Below are 24,200 nucleotides of genomic sequence, written 5' to 3'. Positions count from 1 at the left end.
TCAGTAACCACCAGAGGCTTGCCCTGATGACAGCGACCAGCGCCCCGCCTTGGTCTGATGCCCCCACTCAACTGCTCCACCGTCCTGCTGTGGCCGACGCCCACCATGTTCTGTGTTCTGCCACCTGCTGCAGACACCCACCATGTTCCACGCACGCCGCCTGGTGGTCAGTGCACATCATAGCGACCAGTCATTCGGTTGTTCTGCTGTTCGGTCTATTTGCATATTAGCCTTTTATTATATAGGATAGGTAGTGGCTGCCTGAAGTGCTACACTGACAAGGTCATGTCTAAATACAACCAGCAATTAGTAGTTTGCACATGGTGATGGGGAAGTGGCAACATGTGAACCATGTATCTGTCATCTGTTTTAGACTACTGAATGGGCTTTTTTAAAGGAGGCTTTTAGGTAAGAGAAGAGACTCAGACCTAGATTACTCACCCTTAACTGGCAGAAGCTCTGGCTGACACTGAGAGGGTAGTAGACAGTAAGAAGAGCCCACTGGCATATGTACCAGGAGTACTTACGCTTCCCAGTATTATACAGAAAAATAAGACAAGATTTCTACTCCCAAAATGTCCATAATCTTGAGAAATGAAAATTCTACACAATAATATACACTTGGTAAAAGAAAAAAGGATGTTTGTGCCTTGAAGAGTTCCAGTTTAACTAAAAGGGGGAGCTAACAGAACCAATGAGTAACAAGACAAAAACAATTTAGTTTGGATTGATTCAAAAGAATCCCTGATCAGGACATGATTAAAGTAATGCATAAAGAACTTTCAACTGGCAGCTTTGGGAAGGGGGAAGGGGGCGCGACTATATAATAAAGCCTGACCAGGAAGGTAAATAATCTGCTTCATGTTCTTTCTGTCTCTACCATTGTGCCAGGTACATGTCAAATTAACCTTTCTATCTCCCACAATGCCTAGCACATTTTGTGCATGATAAATATTTCAAAACGTTTGCCTGCCCATCGACCTATGAACCAGGAGGTTAAGGTTCGATTCCTGGCACATGCCGGGGTTTCAGCCTGCTTCCCCAGTAGGATTTATGTAGGTAGCAGCCGATCAATGATTCTCTCTCCTCATTGGTGTTTCTATCTATCTCTCCCTCTCCTTTCCTCTCTGAAATCAGTAAAAATATATTTTAAAAAAATGTTTGCTGAACTGCTGTAAAGGAAGGAAAACTCACATATATAAAAGAACAGTAAAGGAACGTGGTACAGAGACATGAAGGGTCAAAGTAGAAGGAGTAAAATTATGCAAAAAGTAAGGGTGGTCTGTGTTATGTTAAAAGAGGCAAGAAACATAACCAAATATAATGGGTAGACCTTGTCTGGAAATTGATTAAATCAAACCCAGCAGCTGCTCTGGCTGGCTTGGCTCAATGGACAGAGCGTCGGCCTGCAGACTGAAGGGTACTGGATTCGATTCTGGTCAAGGGCACATGCCCAGGTTGCGGGCTCGATCCCCAGTAGCAGGCATGCAGCAGGCAGCCGATCGATGATGCTATCTCATCACTGATGTTTTTCTCTCTCTCTCCCTCTTTTCCTCTCTGAAATCAACAAAAAATATGTATGTTATAAAAAACAAAAGAACATGCTTCCTCTTAAAAAAAAAAAAATAGAATACTTAAGCAAAAGACAGTTGAGATGTTTGGCAAATAGCTTAATAATGGTTGACTCTGATAGATATATAGCAAATCACTATATTTTATCTACTGTTGAGTATACTCAGCAATGCAGTAGGACTTTTGATATTACTTTGTTACTTGGTCAAATCCAGCATTGTACAATTAACTCTTTTTCTTTTCTTTCTCAGATTTCAGGAAGCTTAAGAATGACTGGTACTTCTGAGAAAACAGCCTGGACTTAATCAGAAGAAAACCAGCATTCATTTATTAGCTCTACTAATAGGAAATCTCTCTGAATCTACTCAAAGAACTTCTTGTAAATTACTATGAGAAATGATAATGAGCCAAGAAAGTGACTCAGCTGCTAATAAGAAACAAAATACAATCTCAGGATTCATTAGCAGAATAGAATCCAGATCCAAGGAAGGTATACAGTCCCATGTACTCTTCACTGCTTAGTTCACAAATGGAGTATTGTGTTCTGTTTGGAGCACCTCATTTTAAGAACACCTACAAGCTAGAATGATTGCAGGGAGGGATATCCTATCTAATAAAAGAGTAATATGCAAATTGACCATCACTCCAACACAAGATAGCCGCCACAAGATGGTCAGCAGGGGAGGGCAGTTGTGGGCGATCAGGCCTGCAGGGGAGGGCAGTTAGGGGGGACTCAGGGCTGCTGAGGAGGGCAGTTGGGGGCAATCAGGCCTGCAGGGGAGGGCAGTTGGGGGGGACTCAGGCCTGCAGAGGAGGGCAGTTAGGGTCAACCAGGCTGGCAGAGGAGGGCAGTTAGGGGTGACCGGGCCAGCAGGGGAGGGCAGTTAGGGGCAATCGGGCCGGCAGGGGAGGGCAGTTAGGGGCAACCGGGCCGGCAGGGGAGGGAAGTTAGGGGTGACTGGGCCAGCAGGGGAGGGCAGTTGGGGGCAACCAGGTCTGCAGGGGAGGGAAGTTAGGGGTGACCAGGCTGCAAGGGGGGGCAGTTAGGGTCAACCAGGCTGGCAGGGGAGGGCAGTTAGGGGTGACCGGGCCAGCAGGGGAGGGCAGTTAGGGGCAATCAGGCTGGCAGGGGAGCAATTAGGCATTTATCAGGCTGGCAGGGGAGTGGTTACGGGCAATCAGGCAGGCAGGCAGGCAGGCAGGCGAGTGGTTGGAAGCCAGCAGTCCTGGATTGTGAAAGGGATGTCCAACTGCCCGTTTAGACCCGATCCAGTAAGATCGAGCCTAAACAGGCAGTCGGACATCCCTCGAGGGGTCCCAAATTGGAGAGGGTGCAGGTTGGGCTGAGGGACCCCACCCCCCCACCCCCCCCCCACCCCCCAGTGCACGAATGTCGTGCACCGGGCCTCTAGTAGAGGATAAAACACAAAAAAGACACTAGTCTCCATCCTAGAAGAATCAACACAGGTTAATTAATAACACTCGCAAAGCAAATCTGATATAAATTTGAATGCATAGGTTATCTGCCTCAATAAGAAATGCTCCTTACATAAGGAAATTCTTTAGATCAAGGATTTTTCAATATTTTGCAGTCAGAGAAATAACTATGAAGCCATCAGCTCCTCTTAAAGCCATCTATCCACACCACTAAATGCATTGTTCTTCAAACAAGCTGTCTGTCATTCTGCCTTTCTAGTTAAAAACTAGAAAGCAAGATATTCCAAGATATTCATATGCCAAGTATCTCTCTGTGATGTCTCTCCCAAACTAAAAGATAGTGTTTTTGCCAACAGGGACTCTGTCTTTTTACTTTATCTCTGGCATCTATTACAGTGCCCAGGACATAGCAGGTGATGAATAAATGAACAAATGAGTGAGAGAAATTAATGAGTCCTATGTCACTGGATGAAAACAGTACCTTAAAGAAGCACTAACAATTTCGTTTTTCTTATTAGAAACCTGATAAGGAAATGGAAGCATGAGTAGATCCCAAACCTAGTTTTCATTATAAAGCAGTATGCTATTTTTAGGTCATTTACTGATAAGTAACTACTGTATGTAAACTTAAGGTCTTGATTGCTTCTGGGGGACTAAAATTAATTTCTTCAATCAGCTGAGCTAAATTACTAAATTATAATGCAAAGAAAAACCTAAAGCACTTAATACGCCCACAACTCAATCCATAAGATCATAATCAAATAATTTATTGAACTTATTTATTAACATAACTGCCTAGAAAGCAAAATACTTTGATAGCACCAAGTGTGAAACTGCTCTTCAAATGTGCTATCATTTATACTTTTCCAAATTCTCATTTGAACCATAAAAATCATACATGTTTGTTTTTCTGACTATAAAAAAGATATATGCTCATTGTAGATATCTTAGAATATATTAATAGGTTCAAGGGAGACAATAAAAACTATCTATTGTGATGTTTTCTTTCCCAGTCTTTTTCTCTATGTAGTTATAACTTCTTTATATACTGTCACTAGGGGCCCAGGGCGTAAATTCGTGCACTGGGGGGGAGGGGTTCCTCTCAGCCCAGCCTGCCCCCTCTCACAGACTGGGAGCCCACGGGGAATGGGCCTAAGCAACACTCTGGCCTCCCTCTGCGGAAGGTGACCGGGCTGATCAGGGGAAGGCACCAGCCCCATCACCCTGCTGCTGCAGCCACTGCCAGCCACCGCAGCCAAGGTGTTTTCATCAACAGGACTCCAGTCCCTTCACCATGAAAAAATGACAACTTTCTTTAGGCATTTTCAAGATGTGTCTTTCATAGGATATGACATTTCTTTTTTTTTATCCTCCCCTGAGGATATGTTCCCATTGATTTTTAGAGAGTGTGGAAGAGAGAGGGAGAGACAGAGAGAAACATCAATGTGAGAGGGACACTTTGATTGATTGCCTCCTGCATAAGCCCTGACCTGGGCCCCGGCCAGGGAGGAGCCTGCAACCTAGGTACATGCCCTTGATCATAATCGAACCTGGACCCTGTGGTCAGCAGGCCGAGGCAATCAACTGAGCCAAACCGGCTAGGACAGGATATGACATTTCTTAGCCCCTCCAGCAGAGGACCTTTGTTTTTTTCCTCCAGGAATGTGGTGGAAAAACCCTAGATCACCTTCTTGGATTCTTATAACCCAAGTTACCAAGAACACTGCAAGTGGCGGCACACAGGGAGCTTAACCAATGAGCGGTCAGAAAAGGTGTTTATGCTCGAACTGGTTTAGTTCAGTGGATAGAGCGTTGGCCTGCAGACTGAAGGGTCCCAGGTTTGATTCCTGTTAAGGGCATGTACCTTGGTTGGGGGCACATCCCCAGTGGGGAGTGTGCAGGAGGCAGCTGATCGATGTTTCTTTCTCATCGATGTTTCCGACTGTCTATCCCTCTCCCCTCTTCTCTGTAAAAAAACAATAAAATATTTTTTTTTTTTTAAAGAAAAGGTGTTTCCTCTGCAGCTCATGTGCAGAGGACCCCCTGCGTTGTGTCCACTGGGCTAGGTGCGTGTCCCCGCCGCCAGGGGGCGAGGGGCACGCCCTCGAGGCCGGCAGCCAGCCCCACGTTGTGGGTGCTGGGCTGGGGGGCATGGACCCAGGCCGCCACTTGGCACTGGCGCACGCTCAAGCGGCCACGGGGCGGGAACATCCGCTTAGCGCCTGTGCCCATAGGCCCGGAGTGGCCAGGAACATTCTGGGACCCCGGCCACTCAGGGCCTACGCACGGGCCTACAGGCTAGGTCGGAGCTGCCTGGGTCCCAAGGATGTTCCCGGGACCCAGGCCACTTGGGGCCTGTGTATGCAAATTAACCTGTCATCTTTGTCAGGTTAATTTGCATACTCACTCCTAATTGGCTGGTGAGCATAGCAGAGGTGTGGTCAATTTACATGTTTCTCTTTTATTATATAGGGTTTTTCCTACCCGCTGAGCAAGAGACAATACCCTATGGTACTAACCCAGGGACCCTCATGTTCTAGGTACCATTTCTCAATGTCTAAATTTTATAGGTGTATACTTCCATAACAAAAGACCAAACCTGCTATTTAGTAATCCTTACATTTGAATAATACTTCCCTTCTGATTCCAACTCCTCCTTACCTCTAGAATTCTACAAAGAATGCAGGCTCAAGTAAAAATACATCCAATGACTGAAAATTGACCCAAATTTAATAAGGGAAGAAGTTGTTCCCAATAGTTTTATGTCCCCAAGTCTGATATTACCACAGACAAGAGTTGTTCCAACGAGCCCAGGTCCTTTGGGGTCCATAATCTTTCATTTATACCTCAAAAATCCAAAATATGGTCTTCATAAAAACTTTGTCAGTTTCCTACTAAAGCGTACAAGACTAGAAACAGAATGCAGGATCTCGCCCTAACAGGTTTGGCTCAGTGGATAGAGCGTCAGCCTGCGGACTCAAGGGTCCCAGGTTCAATTCCAGTCAAGGGCATGTACCTTGGTTGCGGGCACATCCCCAGTAGGGAGTGTGCAGGAGGCAGCTGATCGATGTTTCTCTCTCATCGATGTTTCTAACTCTCTATCCCTCTCCCTTCCTCTCTGTAAAAAAATCAATAAAATATATTTAAAAAAAAAAAAAAAGAATGCAGGATCTGGGTTCCTGTCTCTGCTCTACTACTAAATTGACTCTGTGACACTAAGTCTTAGCTTGTATCTTCTCCATTTGTCAATAGGAATATTACTTGCCCTATATATAATACAGGGCTGTTGTGAGTCTCCAAAATACATGAGATCAGAGATAATGTTTTTTCAAAAAGTATTATTCAAATGTAAGGTTGAAATCTTTCCAAAACACACATGCTCTATAATCTATCCTAATAAAAGGGTAATATGCTAATTAGACCAGATGTCTTCCGGACATTATTCCGGATGTCCTTCTTGAGAAAGGTGGGAGCCGGGGCGAAGCCAGCTGGGGTACCGGGTGCCTGTGGGCAGCTGGGGCGAGGCCAGCCAGGGTCCTGAGTGCTGGAGAGAAGCTGGTGCTGGCAGCCGGGATAAGGGAGGCATACTCTTGCATGAATTTTCGTGCATTGGGCCTCTAGTAATAATATAAAATCCTAGAGGCCTGGTGCACAAAATTCGTACATGGGTAGGGTCCCTAGGCCTGGCCAGCAATCAGGGCTGATCTGTGGGGCAATCAGGGAGGTGGGGGGGGAGGGGCCCACTCGCACCTGCCCTGGCTGGCCTGGAGCCTGCGGACTGGGGGCAGCACCTGCATTGAGCGTCTGCCCCCTGGTGGTCAGTGCACATCATAGCAACCAGTCGTTCCACTGATCGTTCCACCATTCGGTCAATTTGCATATTAGGCTTTTATTATACAGGATGGCTTCCCCTGATAGGCAAATATGCCATTTCTAATGGTGATTACTATATATGGTGCAATAATACCATTAATACCTCCTTACACAAAGTAGACAGGTAAAACATGTCATAGACACACAGACCCATCCTTAGCAGCAAAAACTGATGCCATATATTGTTTATCTCCTGTCATGACAGTCTACTCTATCTTCGTTCAGAAGAGTAAATCTGCTCCTGACTACAGCATATTTAGCTGTTGTGTCAGTAATAAATTTCCCAAAGTTCTATAGCCAAGCCACAGAAACATTTTAGTTAAGTTTAATAATTTAATAAGCACCCATGTAACCACCAGCCAAAATCTAGGATCTTAATAATAACATATTTCTACCATAGTAGACTCACTTCCCAATCCCATCTTTCTGTAAGCAAACATAATTTGAAACTATTATTAAGTTCTAGAAGTCTTCCCATCAATTCCTCTCACAAATCTGTTTCAACACACAGTAAGACCAGGTCTTAACCTTAAAAAAAAAGTTGATTCCAACTTCCAAAATGCTATATAATAAAAGCCTAATATGCAAATCGACCAAACAGCAGAACAACCAGTGGAACGACTGGTCACTATGACGCACACTGACCACCAGGCAGCAGATGCTCAACGCAGGAGCTGCCCCCAGCCCACAGGCCCCAGGCCAGCAAGGCGGGTGCCAGCCGGGGCCCCCCAATCGCCCCGCCGGTCATCCCGCAGAGGGAAGCAACCGGTGGTGGCAGCGGGGGGCGGAGCCAGTGAGCAGGCAGCGCCAGGCTGGCCAAGGCAGGTGCCAGTGGGGGACCCCTGATCGCCCCACCTGTCGCCCCACAGATGGCCCTGATCGCTGGCCAGGCCTAGGGACCCTACCCGTGCACTGGGCCTCTAGTCTTTAATAAGGTCACATCAGCACCATACCCTAGCAATCAATCAGGTCAATCTTATTTCCTTGATACCACTGGATAGTACTCTGTCTAGGTAAAATTTAGTCACAGCTTTCAGTTTCATATTCCAGGTGAAATCTTAATTAAAAGATAGTTTACTAAGTAAAGTATCCTTCAGACACAGGGTCAATTGGAATAATCAGTCAACTCGTCAATGGAATCGATGACCCTCCCTACATATGATTTGAAGACAATGAAAAAATAGTCAATACTATGATTTCAATGTTTGTATCCCCCACTCAAGTTCATGTGTTAAAATTCTAACCCCCAAACATAACGGTATTAGGAAGTGAGGTCTTTCGGAGGGCGTTAGGTCATCAGGGTAGAGCCTTCATGAATGCAATTAGTGTCTTACAAAAAGAGGCTCCAGAGGGATCCCTTGCCCCTTCTATCATGTGAGAGCACAGCAAGAAAATGCCAGCTATGAACCAAGAGGGCACTACCCAAAATATCATGCTGGCACCTTTTCTTTGACTTTCCAGTCTCCAAAACTATGAACAATAAATTCCTGTTATTTATAAGCTATCCAGTCTGTGGTATTTTGTTCAGCAGCACAAAGGGACTAAGACATCCAACATGTTGAATTTCTAGAGACTCTGTCTAAAAACTCCCACTCAGGGGCTTTCCCCATCCCCAAACTGTTAGCATTCAACTTGGAAAAGAGTTCTCTAAGACTGTTCTAACAACAGTTCCACTTCTTGCATTACATAAGTTTGAGTCCATTATAGACTGCTTCACCTGCTGATGATGAGAAATAAGTCAAACAGTGTAATTAATTTAGGTCTGAATATGCCAAATTAAATCACTTTAGATTTCTGGTAAAATTCTTAGAACAACCAGAGTGGTTTAGTAATTGTCAGAAACTAGGCCTATTAATGTGTCAAAGTAAGAGTTCTTATTGAATATGGTCCTACTTATCTTATATTCATAATTATCCTGTATTTTGTCACAATACATTATGAGTCTCATGTACTGTTTCATGCTTTCTCTCAATTCTATAAGAAATAACCAGTTTAAAAGACATTGCATTCTCAGGTTACCAATTGACATGTCAAGTAGAATAGTAGCCAAAGGTACCTAACTACAAAAGGTTACTTAAAATAACTACAATGCCACTGTTATAAATATAAATACAACATCTGGTTACATATAACAAAGCTATTTCCATATCCCAACAGATGGCCCATAGTAATGCTTTGCTGATCTGGTTATAACAAATTCTATTAAATCCAAAACCCTGTATAGCAGATGCCTTTTCCAATTTCAGTATAAGTCAATCTCTTTAACCAAAACACTGTGCTTTGGTTCTTGCTATTTGTACACTAAAACCCAGTTATGCCAATTAAGATGGTCAAATTTTTTGACAGTTGTTAAAAAATATCACTGTGGTGTTTTCTGAGTTTGGGGGTAGAGGAAGTTAAAGAGTACCTCCATCTAGGACTGAAAGGCTGACTGTTCAAAGTGAAAAACAAAAATTCATAGTTAAAGGAAGGCTGAGGAGCGGTAAAGTGAGTTTTAGCTGTCTCAAGCCAAGGTTTCTGAATAGTAGCAATGTGAAAAGCTAAGTGACTAACACAGCCGGCAGTGAAGAACACTGAAAATAATGCAATTTCTGAGTTGAGAGGCTGTTAGGAGGGACAACAAAAAACAGTACCTGAATGCCTAAACAACATGTACACTGTAGTGTTAGGTTCCTATTTCAAAGAAATGTGGATGCAATGTCAACTTAATTCTGCTGTTGGCTTCCCCAACTATATTCAAAATCCAATCTTGCCGAAACCGGTTTGGCTCAGTGGATAGAGCGTCGGCCTGCAGATTGAAAGGTCCCAGGTTCGATTCCGGTCAAGGGCATGTACCTGGGTTGCGGGCACATCCCCAGTGGGAGATGTGCAGGAGGCAGCTGGTCAATGTTTCTCTCTCATCGATGTTTCTAACTCTCTATCTCTCTCCCTTCCTCTCTGTAAAAAAATCAATAAAATATATTAAAAAAAAATCCAATCTTCATATTCCAGTCATGCCTTAATTTGAAATATCACCCTCTATTAATTCACAACACAGTAAACAGTAAATAGCCATTAAGTTCTGAAAACAAACTGCAGTGGTTCAAACTTTGGCTCTTTCCAGTCCTAGCTCTATTCCCTTAAGCAAGTTACTTAACCACTCTGTGTGTATTTCCTCTTCTGCGGGGAGCCACCCACTGCCAATACTATCATGCGAGTGCACCAAGGAACATGGGAAGGCCAATGGACCTTGGGTATTAGCAGGGCTAACACCAAGCACCATTGTTCGTTTTGAGATAGCGGTGGCTCGAAGCAATTTCCTGACCTAATAGCCTCAAAATAAATGTTTACTGCACCTTACTGATCTTTATTGACCTTAGAGACAGTCTGTCTGCTACCTGTTTGCCGTGCTTTACTGAGAGCAAGATGTGTATCTAAAACTGAATAAAAAGCAGGTAAGGCCAGGTTTCAGTGTGCCTCTCTGAGAGAGGTCTCCACCTGGCCCCCCCACCCCTTAGTAATTCATATTTCTTGCCTAGTGTTTTCATTTGTGCATTGGCCCCTTCTTCAGATCCTGAGCCCTAGCCGTGCCAGTTGCGGCACTCTTATATAAAATTTTGATAATAAAATCTACCAGGGGGGCGGGCTACAAGGGGTCAATGGAGGGAAAAAGGAGACATGTAATATTTTCAACAATAAAGATTTAATTTAAAAAAATAAAATAAATTTTTAAATATACCTTTTAGAATTGTTATGATTATATGAGTAATAAATGTAAGGTACTTAGAACATTTTTGGGCCCATAGTAAGGCCTCAAAAAATGTTAGCTATTATTATTATCATCGCAACCCTTATCATCACATTAATCTCCACTAAATTTCTGGGGAGAAAAAAGGGCAGAAATATTTAATGACATCTAAATCACAGAGCAAACAAGTGATAGAATCTGGGGTTTTTTTTAAATCTCGTCATTTTAAGTCCTGAAGATTAAACATTAAAACTTACTGATTCCCTAAGTAAGGGGATTTTCCAGTCCCTCTAATTCTCTAGGAATTCACATGGGTATCCTTTAAGTTAAAATAGCAGCATACAGTAGTGGAAATAGCAATAGACATGGACTAAGATGACCTAATTATTCCATCACTGACAACTGCAATCTTTTTTTTATTATTATTGAGTTCAGAGAGGAAGGGAAAAGGAGACAGAGATAGAAACATTAATGATGAGAATTAGAAATATCAATGATGAGAGTCATTCATTGGCTGCCTCCTGCATGCCCCCAACTGGGGATCGAGCTCGCAACCCGGGCATGTGCCCTGACTGGGAATCAAACCATGACCTCCTGCTTTGCTTCATAGGTTGATGCTCAACCACTGAACCACAAGTGTGCAAACTTGGGCAAGTCAACGAATCTAAACGTCAAGTTGTTCATCTTAAAAAATGCTATCTATCAGGGCTGTTATGGAATCAAATGAGATAATGTATGAAAACAAAACATGTAAACCATAAACACACTATATAAATGTTCAAGGGCCATATCTTACTCATCTTTGTATCTCCAATACCTAGTAGAATGCATAGCAGAGGTTATGACCTAAGAGAAAAAGCCATGGGAGGAGTGGAATTGGCAGGATGAGGATTAAGATAAAGATAGGGAAGGGTTTTGTGTTTTTTTGCTTTTTTTAAAAAAAACAGTGAGAGGAAAGAGCAAAAGGGGGGGGGGGAGTCTGAGGATAGATGGATGGATGGATGGATAGACAGACAGACAGACAGACAGACAGACAGACAGATAGATAGATAGATAGATAAATAGAGTAAAAAACCCAAATGTCCATCAAGGGATGGATGAATGAATAGATAAAAGGTATACCAGCCATACACGACTATTACTTACCAACAAAAATGAGATACTAACATAAACTACAAGATGGATAACCTTTGAAACATTATGCTTTTGGAAAAGAAGCTAGACACAAGACTATATATTGTATGATCCATTTATTTGAAACTAGAAGCCCAGCACTCGATTCAAAATCGCCGGCACCGCCCACTCCCTCTCCGGACCTTGAAGCAGCCATGGTCGCTGCTGATCAGAACCTCCCCCAGCACAGGCGCGCGGAGGCCCCTGCCACCCCACCCCGACGCTGCGCGCACAGCCTCCTCCTGTCCAGTCAACCTGTTACGGAGTCGCGGTTAATTGGCATATTTCTCTATTTTATATATATGGATGTCCGAATAGGCAAAACTATGGAGATGGTAAGTACATTAGTGGTTGCCTAGGATGGGGGTGGGGGGGGGGGGTGGGGTAAGGAGTGACTGCTAACAGGTACAAGTGTTCTTTTTTGGAATAATTAAATATCTAAAGATTTGGTGATGGCTGCACAACTCAGTAAATACGTACACTAAAAACCATTGAATTGTATACTTTAAATGGATCAATTGTGTAGTATGTGAATTATATCTCATTATATCTCAATAATACTTCTAAAAATTTATGTTTGAGAGAACCGTGAAAATATAAAAATCACTGACTTTAGAACACAAGTTTTTTTCTTTTTTTAATATATTTTTATTGATTTCAGAGAGGGAGAAACATCAATGAGAGAATCACTGATCGGCTGCCTCCTGCACGCCCCCTACTGGGGACTGAGCCCACCACATGTGCCCTTGACTAGATTCAAACCCAGGACCCTTCAGCTCGCAGGCTGACGCTCTATCCACTGAGCCAAACTAGCTAGGGCCACAAGTTTTCCTTTTTAAATGAAAAAAAAGGCGAGTTTTCTGATATTTGATTAGCTCTGACATGTGGACAAGAATGAAGACTGGAGGAAGCAGTAGGAGAAAATGCTACAAATTACACCAGACCATAATGTCACTACAAATCCTCTTATGGAAAACAAATCTGGCATCTGTTCTTATCCTTCCTTTCAAAATTCTCTCTAAGGTTACAAATTACCTCCTGGTCCTAGTCTTACTAGTAGTTCAGTAATCTTTTCATCGTGATCATTGTTTCTGAACTTGGAGTATACTTGATACTGTCAACCACACTACCGTCCCTATCCTTGGCTTCTGTAGCAGATGTACCTCTTGGTTCTTCTCAGAATGCTTTACCAATTAGCCTATAATGTCTCCCAAAGTTCCAAATCTCAAAGCTCTTTCACCATCATACTACTGACCTCCCAACCCTCATCTACTTGCATATTTTTTACTAGTATCCTTAGCCCTGGTCAGTACACAATCTACACTGCATCTCTATAGGAATGTAATACAGACACTTCTACTCTAGTCAGCTCTTGATTATCTTCACTAAGCCTGGAAAGCTGTGGTGTGGCTCAACCAAAATAACTAATTCCTATGCTATTTCTATATGACTTTGCAATGTGATATACATTTTTTTATTCTGAACAGATGTTCTCCTAATTGTTTTGCTTAGATTAATACTAAACTAAGTGTGCATTTCCAGAGCCAAACCAGCAAGGAGAGAAGGCTATCAGGAGTGGCAGGAGACTAGAGTGCTATTGAAAAATTGACTGAACACAATCTAGTGTTGCCCATAATCAACTTTAGCTCATTTTCCTGAACAGTGATACTTTCCTATTTTCTTCACTATTATCAGCCATCCTCCCAGCACTGTGGGCTCTACTTTAATGTTTTATTTGCTCTCTTACCTTTGTCCACATTCAGTCATCAATGAGTTCAAATTAATTTTTACCCACACAAATGTCTTCTTATATATTCTATACTTTCTTAGGACAGTTTAATTTATAATTAAATGTATAAGCTCAACAGTATAATTTATAATTAAATGCATAAGTTCAAAAGCCAGACTGCCTGGGTTCAAATCCTAGTTGGCTCTGCTGCTTCCTCTGTTGGAGTTTGGGCAAGTCATTTAATCTCTCTGTAACCCAGTTTCTCCATTGGGATAAGAAGACCTTATTATGATGATTTAATGAGGTAAATACATGTAAAGAACTTAGAACAATGCCCAGCATACAGTAAGTACTCAATAAATGCTAACTATTATTTTATACCCATAATCACTATCTTACGTCAGATCCTTGTCATCTCATTCCTAAAATTCTCCAAGAGCATTCTAGGGAGTCTCCCCCCAGAACACTAGCTAAGACAAAAACCTCCCCCAGAAACAATATGCAGTAACTCCCATTTGACCCAGTGATCCCACTTCTGGGAATATATCCCAAGAAACCAGAAACACCAATCAGAAAGGATCTATGCACCCCTATGTTCATAGCAGCACAATTCACCATAGCTAAGATTTGGAAACAGCCTAAGTGCCCATCAGCAGATGAGTGGATTAGAAAACTGTGGTACATCTACACAATGGAATACTATGCTGCGGTAAAAAAGAAGTTCTTACCATTTGCAACAGCATGGATGGAACTAGAGAGCATTATGCTAAGTGAAATAAGTCAGAGAAAGATAAATACCACATGATCTCACTCATTTATGGAATATAATGAACAACATAAACTGATAAAAACAGATCCAGAGGCAGAGAAGCATCGATCAGACAGCCTAACCTCAGAGGGAAGGTAGGGGAGGGTGGGGGTAAGGGGGAGAGATCAACCAAAGGACTTATATGCAAGCATATAGGCCTAACCAATGGACACAGACAACAGGGAGGTGAGGCATGGCAGGGGGGAATGGAGGGTAATGTGGGGATAAGGACACATATGTAATAACTTAATAAAGAAAATTTTAAAATTAAAAAAGAAAAAAAAAAGAAACAATATGCATCATCTTACTCCCATTCTTTAGAACCCACTGCAATACCCCATCAAACCAAACCCTGTATCATTGACACATTCTTCATCAATACCAATCCTAAACTCATTTATTATTATTCACCAATATACATACTCCATGCCAAACTGCTTCATATCTCTGTATGTTGCCACTTCTCTGTCTGCAAATACCAGTCACTCTCCTAGAATACATCTCTTTCCCTTTGAAATTTCTGTTTTTCAACTATCACTTATACCTTTGACTTTGGTTGCACTATTATTCCAAAAGTTACTTGGTAATTATGAATAATGGACCTTATTAGTGTTGTTTCCCCAACAGAAGTTGAAGTGTTTGAAGAGACTACATATTTTATCTCTTGTGTCTCCTTCATACAGGCTACTTCACACACAGTACAGGATTTCGCAGGACACAAATGCTGACTGACTTATTAAAACAACATGCCTCAGAATGTATCACAACATTCTCTATTTTCCACTGTCCTGCCCACATTTAGCATGATGAAAGCAGATGGAATCTGTATTTAAATATTTTTTTTTTACAAAGGAGAATATACCAGATAAAAAGGAAAAGAATATATACTCAAAGATAATGCACAACGCAAAAAAAACAAACCAAGAAAAGGTGAGAAGGCTGGCCATTTTGGAATCTAAAAAATGACTTCAAAATATTAAGACTTTTTATTTTATCTGAACTAATGAACCAAAGAGCCAAAATAAACATGTCCTGACCCCATCCAAAAAATACTTTAAAAAGGCATGACAAAGTCCTAGTATCTTCAGCAGCATAAAACCAAGAAGAAAATTCACTTCAACTCCAAGACACAAAATAAAACAATAACTCTCAGGTTTATCTAAAAAACAACAACAACAAAAAAAAACTTAAAAATGCAACCACATCTCTATATGCCACCAAACGTAAAAATGGAGAGGAGTTACAACTTTTCTATAAATATCTGCTAAGGCCTGGGTGGAATAAAAAGCTCATTTCACTGCGACTGTGGCCCGTTCCCTATTAGGAGGGCAATCTGTGGTCACAAACGCGGTAAGTACAGAAAGATGGAAACCTTAACCTGGAAGAGCCAGGACGGAGAGAAGCTACTGAAAACACGTTTCAAAACCAGTTTCCAAAAACACAGCGCCCTGACACTCAAGAGACAGGGGGAAGTCAAATAAGAGAGTCCCCGATAGACCAGCGACTCAGTGAAACTATCTGGCGCTGCCTTCCAAGTCAAGAACGACGCATACAGCTTCCGTGGCTGACACACACGCTTGTCTCAATGGGAAGCACAGGAGAAGGGGGAAAAAAATTAAATAAATGCCCGGAAAAGACAAAACTGATGACCACTCACTCCACGGCCGGCCCAGCACAGCTCATTCAGGAATCCAACTAAGAACAAGAGACGCAGATTGCACAACACAGAAAGGAGAGTCCTTCGCCAACCATACACACAAGTAGAGAAAACTATACGCCCCGATGCACGCACAGCTCGAGCGTGTTCTCCCTTTAGGACCAAGCAGGAGAGGAAAAGCAGGAGCAAGCAGAGAGAGAGAAGGAAAGATGTCCATGAAACTGAGCCCCGCTGGCCCCTGCCGGCCTCGATTTCCAGCACAACTCCCGCCTCCTCCACCTCACCGGCTAGGCCTCAGCAAAGAACACTGACCCTAACACCTTCCACGCCGCCAGGAGGAAATCACAGAGGAAAAACCACCCCGTTAACCTCCCTCCTCACCAGCTGCAAAAATGGAGGGGGTGGGGGGGAACACCCTACCACGTGGGCAGGATGCAACACACACAGGACAGCAACACGTCCGCATGGAACTGCTGCCTCCGTCCTCAGGCCGGCAAAGGACGCGGCGACAGGATGGGTGGGAGCGCGGGCCCCTCGCGCGGGCCTCCTCACCCCAAAGGGCAGCCCGGAGGCGGGGGGGACGGCCCGCCTCGCCCGCGGGAAAGCGCCCGCCAGCTTGAAGGGGAGAGGCTGCCTCGCGCCCGGGTAGGGAGCCAGCCCAGGCCAGGGGCAGGTCCTCGGTCCCGGCGCCCCCGGGAACCCCGTCAGGCTCCCCCGAGCCCCGCCTGGGGGAGGGGCGGGAGGGGCGGGAGGGGCGGGAGTCACGGAGGCGCAGAGCCGCCGCTTCCCGGCTGAGGGGCAGCAGCAGCTGAGAAGCGCCGCGGGGGAGGGAGGGACCCGGCCCTCGCCGACCGCCAAGGCCCCGGCTCCGAGCGGGACGCCCTGCTCCGCCCGCCGCCCACCCCGCAGCGCGTCCGCGGCTGAGGGAAGGGAGAGGGCGTCTCGCGGAGGGCAGCCCCAGCCTCCGTCCCGAGAGATGCCCCAGCCCCGCCTCCTCGCCCGCCGCCCCGGCTCGGCCGCCTCGGCGGCGGGCGCTCACCTCAGGCTGCGCAGGCCGGGACGGCCCGGCCGAGCCCCCGGCCGCTGCGTGCGTCTTCGCCCCTGGGAAGGGTCCCAACGGCGCCTGGTGTGAGCGGCCGAGGCCCCAAGCAGCGCCCAGAGCGGTGGCGGCAGCGGGAGCAGCCAACATCCGGGGCCGCGCACCCGGAACTACTTCCCGACCCGTTTCCCCTCTCCCGCCCCCGCCTCCACACCCCCTCCCCCCCCCCCCCCCCGCCTCCGCCTCCCGCGACGTCGCTGCGCCACCGACCCGGCGTCGGCGGCGTCACGGCTCCTCCGCGGTCCTGGCGGCGGCGACGCGCGGGATCCCTCCGCTGGGACAAGTAGTGCCCTGAGACTCCCGGGGCTCGGCCTTTGCGCCGCGGGCGTGGCGGCGCGGCCCGCGTCTCGGAGCCGCTTGGGGCCGTGCGCCTCGGAGCGGCGACTGGGGAGTGCGGGCGGCCGAGGCGACTCTAGTTGAGGACAGCAAGGACCTGCGGCCTGGGACCCTGCCCAGGGATTCCAAGGACCCCATGACCCCAGGGAGTGGCGCCTCGTGACCTGCCCCCACCCCTACCCCCAATTTTCGCCACTTCATCGTGATAGAGACGGGCACCGTAGCCTCCCCGGGAAACCGGACCCCTCGTGCAACTTGGCGCTCCGCGGATTCCAAAGGCACCTTGGCGCTTCAGGACACCCTGCCTTTCAGAGCTTAACCCGGGGGGGTCCAGGCCCAGCTTCAGCAAACATTGGACACCTGCTCTTCGCCGAGGCCTTGTCCATGCCTGGCCCTGGTTTCCTTCCCCAGAGCAGGCGGGACTCGGAGGGCCTCTGGTTCCAAAGCAGCTGCCCAGGTTATGGCCCCTGCCATCCACAGCTGGCGTGGTGAGAAGGGTATGCGGGCGCCTGTGAACTTTGGAATGGAGTTAAACGTCAATCCTCACTGATTCTTAAGCTATTAGCACGGGTCATCCGCCCTGTGATTTCACACTTTATGACGTTCAGACGTACCTGCTGATGCTTTATTCGCGTTAAGTCATACTTTTAAACTCACAGTAGGTGCTCAATATTTGGATACTCGGATTTTGTTAGGTGGATACTAGGTTGATTGGATGATAGGAAAAGGAAAGCCTGAGCGAATCAGCCCTGGGAACTTTGACGTAGTCTCCGGTAGTTAAAGAGCTGACTAAGCCAATTGCTTCTGCAAACATTGGACACCTGCTAATTCACCAAGCATTTCTAGGCCCCGGGTATTTCAAAGTACTGCCATATTCCTTTCTATATAAGACTAGCAAAAATCTGAAGATAAAAGTATCCATTCACTCATTCATCCAACACAGTGGTTCTCAACGTTCCTAATGCCGCGACCCTTTAATACAGTTCCTCATGTTGTGGTGACCCCCGACCATAAAGTTATTTTCGTTGCTACTTCATAACTGTAATTTTGCTACTGTTATGAATCGTAATGTAAATATCTGATATGCAGGATGTATTTTCATTGTTACAAATTGAACATAATTGCCGAAACCGGTTTGGCTCAGTGGATAGAGCGTCGGCCTGCGGACTGGGGGGTCCCGGGTTCGATTCCGGTCAAGGGCATGTACGTTGGTTGCGGGCACACCCCCAGTGGGGGATGTGCAGGAGGCGGCTGGTCGATGTTTCTCTCTCATCGATGTTTCTAGCTCTCTATCCCTCTCTCTTCCTCTCTGTAAAAAATCAATAAAATGTATTTAAAAAAAAAACAAATTGAACATAATTAAAGCATAGTGATTAATCACAAAAAACAATATATATGTGTTTTCCGATGATCTTAGGTGACCCCTGTGAAAGGGTCGTTCGACCCCCAAAGAGGTCGCGACCCACAGGTTGAGAACCACTGATCCAACAGACATTTGTCCATCACTACAAAGGTTGTCATGCACTCCTTTCGTGCTTGGGATGTGCCAGGGAAGAGAAAGAGGGAGGGGAATACCTTTCCCTCTTGGAGCTATCATTTAGTATGGAGAGAAGGATAATAAAGATGACAAGGAAGTTATTTGGTAGTATAGACTGTGTTCAGTGCTATGGGGAAAAATACACCTGGCAGGGTAAGGGGTATGAAGAAAACTGGAGAGAGTGTGGATATTTTAACATCTACCATTTATTTATCAATAATAAATGTACTTGTTCAGCAAATTCTTCAGCCCGGACCATGTGTTGGGTGCCAAAATTCTGACCTGGTGGACTCCCCAGTTAGGGGAGACCACAGGCCGGGTGTTTTTACCTGTCTTCTCATTCAGTGCCTTCACCAAGCCCCTGAGATAGAACTCCTATGCTCATCTTCGCAGCTGATGAAATTGAGGCTCAGAAGCGTTGAAATTTTGAGCCAGGATTCAAACGCAATGTCTTCCAAGTCTATCTCTCTTTCCAGCTTCATCTCAGCTGAGCTCTCATACTTTTGTTTCGTTATGCCTCACCTTTTTCAAGTAAATTTATCAATCTAGGAGGTGAATAGCCTTGGGCCTGCACTGGGGCAAAAGGGTGGGAGAAAGGAAAGTATTTAGTGGAGAGGGGAGTATGTGGAGCAAAGTAATAGGGGTAGCCGAGAAAATTTATGGAAGAGAAATGTAGGTAGATTCATAATATCTTCTTCTAATTCCAGTTTTACAGAATGGAGTTTAGAGCCATGAGGGATAGCCCCATTCATAAGGTGACTTTAATGAAAAACTTGAAAGAGCTGAGGGAGTGAGCCATGCCATTGTCTGGGAAAGTGTCCTAAGCAGAAGGAACAGCTAGCAGGAAGACCCTGAGGCCATGCATTCCTGGGAGTGTTAGAAATAGTGGGAAGGCCTGGACAACTAGAGCAGGGTGAGTAAATGAGAGAGGAATGGGAGAGCAGGTCAGAGTGGGGCCATTTCAAGGATGTTGGCTAAAATGGAGCCACAACAGGACTTTCAACAGAGGAGTAATATCTGATTCATGCTTTCAAAAATATCACTCTGGCTACTGTGCCAAGAGTAGACAGTGAGCAGACAATGGTGGAAGCCAAAGACTCCAGTATTTAAATGGTTAATTCTGAACCATTAAGTGCAGGCTGATGGCTTGGACCAGGCTGGCAGCAGTGAGTTGGATAAAAAGATAGTCTCTCCACTTTAAGAACTCGCAGTCTAATGGGAAGCAAATAGATTAGATAATTACAATATACTGTGATAAGGAAAATAGTGTCCTGAAGAAGAGGCCATCCTTGCCAGCTTTCTTGAGAGAGGGTAGAAGCTCCCTCTTCTACCAAGTTGCCAAGGGAACTGGAAGTTGCTGGGTTTTTGTTGGGCATTTAGGTGGATTCTTGCTAGCACAATTAACACGCGTTCTCTTCCCAGCCCTTCAGTTTTCAAAGCCCGCCATCATCTGAGTTGGGCTGTAGGCAGAGTGGTACTAAAAAATACTGTCTGTATCATGTATCTAAGAAGATGGGCAAAGCTGAGATTATCCATATTTATCAGAGGAAGAAACTGAGGCTGGTCGTCACCAGGCTCTAACCTCAGACTGGGATCAAGGCCAAAAAGTCCAAACTAGTCATCTCTCTAAGTCACTTGAGAAGATTCAGGCAGATGAAGAAGTAAGAGTAGAAAGACTCACGTTTGGACTTCCTTCAAGTCTGGAGATTTGGGGTTCCTATTCATCATCACCTTCTATAAACCTTGGGCAGCTCCTCACCTCCCACCTGTTTGGGATTCTGAGGTGCTTTTCTAAAGTGCGTGTTCCTATCTGGAGGAGAACAGGGCTGGATTGCTGCCAGAATAGGGTTGGGGATCAGAAGCCTTTGGGAAGGAAAGAAGCATGAGTCCCAGAGTGTCAGAGCAGAGGAGCACCCCTCCTATCACCCCCAAAAATAGTCGTATGGCAATAGCAGCACAGGGGGATTCTGGGACAGGGTGGGAGGAAAAGCTTAAAGCCCAGATTGGGAAGGCAGACCTGAGTTCAATCTGATGTTCCATAGCTTACTTCTCGTGTGCCTACTGATGTAGTTTCTCTCAGTCTCTGTTTTCTTGCCTATTAAGTGGGAATGATAACCATAGCTACTGGCAAAAGAGATAATACACAAGCTGTCATAAAATAAAGGTCCTCAAAGACAGTTACTATTTTTCACAAGGTTGAGTGTAGAAGAGAGTAATTTATAGTCTTAGGAGATGGGAGTAGGCTGGAAGAGAGGGTGTGGGGCAGGAGAGCCTTCAAAAAGAAGATGGTATCTAACTCAGGGGACGGGTTCTTAAGAGAAATAACTTGCTCAAAGCAATGAGATAGAGGTTTTATTGTATTGTGTTGTTTGCAATCTTTTACCAGCCTCACCTGGATTATAAATTCCCTGAAAGCACTGCCCTGAGCTGGGCTGCAACAGCCCTACAAAAATCTTGATTGGGCACTACCAGTGCATCAGCAGCAGGGTATTCAATGCTTCACGTGACCCACAGCCCCTTAGGCAAATGAGGCCTTACCAGATCCTTTATTGCAGTGGTTCTCAACCTTGGCTGCACATTAGAATCGCCTGGGGATCATGCTGAGGCCCAGAAATCAGGATTTTTAAAAGATTCCCAGGTGATTCTAATGTGCAGCCAAGGTTGAGAACCACTGCTTTATTGTAAGAGGAAAGCAGAAAATTAGAAATGAATTTTAAATGAGCCAAGACCTGCAAGAAGGAGAGAGGAAAACATGAGAAGGCACCTTCTATCATTCCCAGCCCTGGAGGAGCCTTCCAGAGCCCCTGGATATCTTTATATAATACTTTATATTTCATGCATTAGAAGGGGAGCGAAGGGGGAAGCTACTCAGAGGCCACTGGGATGCTTTCAGAACCATTAATTGCTATTTAATAAAAAACACTTGGGTTTTGGTCACTTTGCATACTTAAACAGCATTCAATAATCCTCTATCAGACAGCTACTCTATACCAGGCATTGGGCTAAATCCTAGGGAGTCAAAAGGGAATAAATAAATTCTCTACCTTCAATGAGCTCCTAGACATCTAGAGAGGCAGACATGTAAACAATCTCAATGCAATTTGTAGATATTTATATTTGTGCCCTGAGAACAAAGAAAAGGCAAAGCTAAATTCTATCAGATTGAATAGGGATGGGGCACCAAAGAAAGTTTCACCCTTTAAGGTAAGGTTAAGGTTAAGTCTGAACAAATGAGTAGACGTTTGTCATGTAAAGACTGAAGCAGGCTGGAAGCAGAGAAAGAAAATCTGGGGCCCTGACCGGTTTGGCTCAGTGGATAGAGCATCGGCCTGCAGACAGAAGGGTACCAGGTTCGATTCCGGTCAAGGGCATGTACCTGGGTTGCGGGCACATCCCCAGTAGGGGGTGTGCAGGAGGCAGCTGATCGATGTTTCTCTCTCATCGATGTTTCTAGCTCTCTATCCCTCTCCCTTCCTCTCTGTAAAAAATCAATAAAATATATTTTTAAAAAAAAAGAACCTTAGCATTTTCCAAAGACAAAGAAATACCTTTATTTAAAAAAAAAAAAAAGAAATAAAGAAAATCTGGGGCAGAGAAGAACAGCTTATGCAAAGTGACAGTGGGTAAGTAGATTCAAAAAAAGTAGAGGCCATGGAAATTACAGTCTTATAAGTGATCCTTAAACACTAGTGGCTGGTGAGAATAACTAATCATGAAACTAGACCATATCATTATCTATAAACCATCCATAAATTTAGGTCCTGCTCTCTAGGAGCTTGGTGTTAAATTCAGATTTTATCATTAAGGCAAAGTGTGATCCTTCCCAAACACTCTATTGCTTAATCATTCTCAGCAGAAAGTTGTAGCTTAGAATATTTCTTTCCAATGGAAGTCAGTAGCCTAAATTTTTCCCCCTAGTTCTGGCAATGAATTTGCCCTGGTACACTTATACCAAAATAGTGGTCCAGTGCACAAATTTGTGCACATTGAAAGCAAATTAATTAGAAGAAATATTTAATATCCCTATTCGCCCTTTCTCTATACAGTGGAGCCTTGACTTACGAGTGTCCCGACTAACGAGTTTTTCGAGATACGAGCAGTCTCTCGGCCGATTTTTTGCTTTGAGTTGTGAGCTAAAATTCGGGTTATGAGCCAGCTTCAGATACCCCACCGCTAGTTGGCACAGCGAATGTCACAGTGAACGCCACAACATCAGCCCAGCATTTCAATTCATTGTAATGGTGAAAATTGATTTGACATACGAGTAATTTGAGTTACGAGCTCCATCAAAGAACGAATTAAACTCATAAGTCAAGGCCCCACTGTAATAGAAATGTCAACCAAATTCACAATCAACAATGACAGATGGAAACACAAGCATACGATTGGCACCAGCGAGAGCTTTATATGTATTGCATATGCACGAGTCAACTTAGCCTTTTATAGATATAGAATAAACTTGCTTAATTAGACCTGCTTTCTGTTTTAGCTTAACTTTTTCCAGCCCAGTGAAGCACCCCAACTTCTCTTTCAGGTAATTGTCAGCAACACAGCAGTAAATATCAACAGGAAGCAGATTACTATTGTAGATCACACAGGGAGAACAAAGGGTAAGCTATTTAACTGCAGCAGTGTTTGACTATATTCTGCACAGTGAGAAAACCTAAAGTCATTTTCAAGGTCCACCATTTCTTACTTCTTTTCAGTCAGGTCAAGTTTCTAAGCTTTCTAAATCTCCGTTTTCCGGCTAATGAAAAGAAAATAGGATTTCACCAAGTCTCCTATCTACCTACTCCAGGACTTCTGTGAGGATCAAATGAGATGAGGCATGGGAAAACACTTCACAGACATTTGTTTAAAGTGTGAAATGTTTCCACCTGGGTATAAAGCAAGTCGTGTTCCTAGGCTGAAGAAAATGCAAGTAGGCTAGTTGCTAGGGAGAGGAAGCCCGGCATTGCTACCTGATGTCATTACCCAGACGGTCAGACACAGCATAATATATACCTTCCCCATCCCATCCCCACCCCCACCTCCACCCCCACTTTATCCATTTTCCCTGTAACCACCTGGCTCAAAACTTTGGCTTGCCTCCACTCTCAGAATCAATTGAGCTAATTAAAAGCATAATGAAAGACACAAGGGCACCAAGACAGCTGAACAAACATTAACAAATGCGTAGATTAAATAAAGTATTTACATTATGTGCAAGCGATGGTGTCGATGAAACTTGGGTGGTACTAGGAAGAGTGAGT

General features: G+C 44.6%; 1 protein-coding gene across 2 annotated transcripts in view; it reads right to left on the bottom strand.

Annotated features, from left to right (window-relative positions):
- The window catches only part of FOXJ3 (forkhead box J3), a 129,926-nt gene extending 112,758 nt beyond the window's left edge, over window positions 1-17,168 (bottom strand). For both annotated transcript variants that reach the window (XM_070404988.1, XM_070404989.1), the window contains exon 1: window positions 17,016-17,168. The gene's annotated coding sequence lies outside the window, so the exon portion shown is untranslated. The remainder of the gene's footprint in view (window positions 1-17,015) is intronic.
- Window positions 17,169-24,200: the final 7,032 nt, after the last annotated feature.

This window comes from Myotis yumanensis, unplaced genomic scaffold, assembly GCF_028538775.1.
Source record: "Myotis yumanensis isolate MYYU_CA2020_CCGP unplaced genomic scaffold, mMyoYum1.0.hap1 SCAF_2, whole genome shotgun sequence".
Classification (NCBI taxonomy): Eukaryota; Metazoa; Chordata; class Mammalia; order Chiroptera; family Vespertilionidae; genus Myotis; species Myotis yumanensis.
The sequence above is the reverse complement of the archived record's forward strand: the minus strand, read 5'-3'. Positions and strand labels throughout refer to the sequence as shown.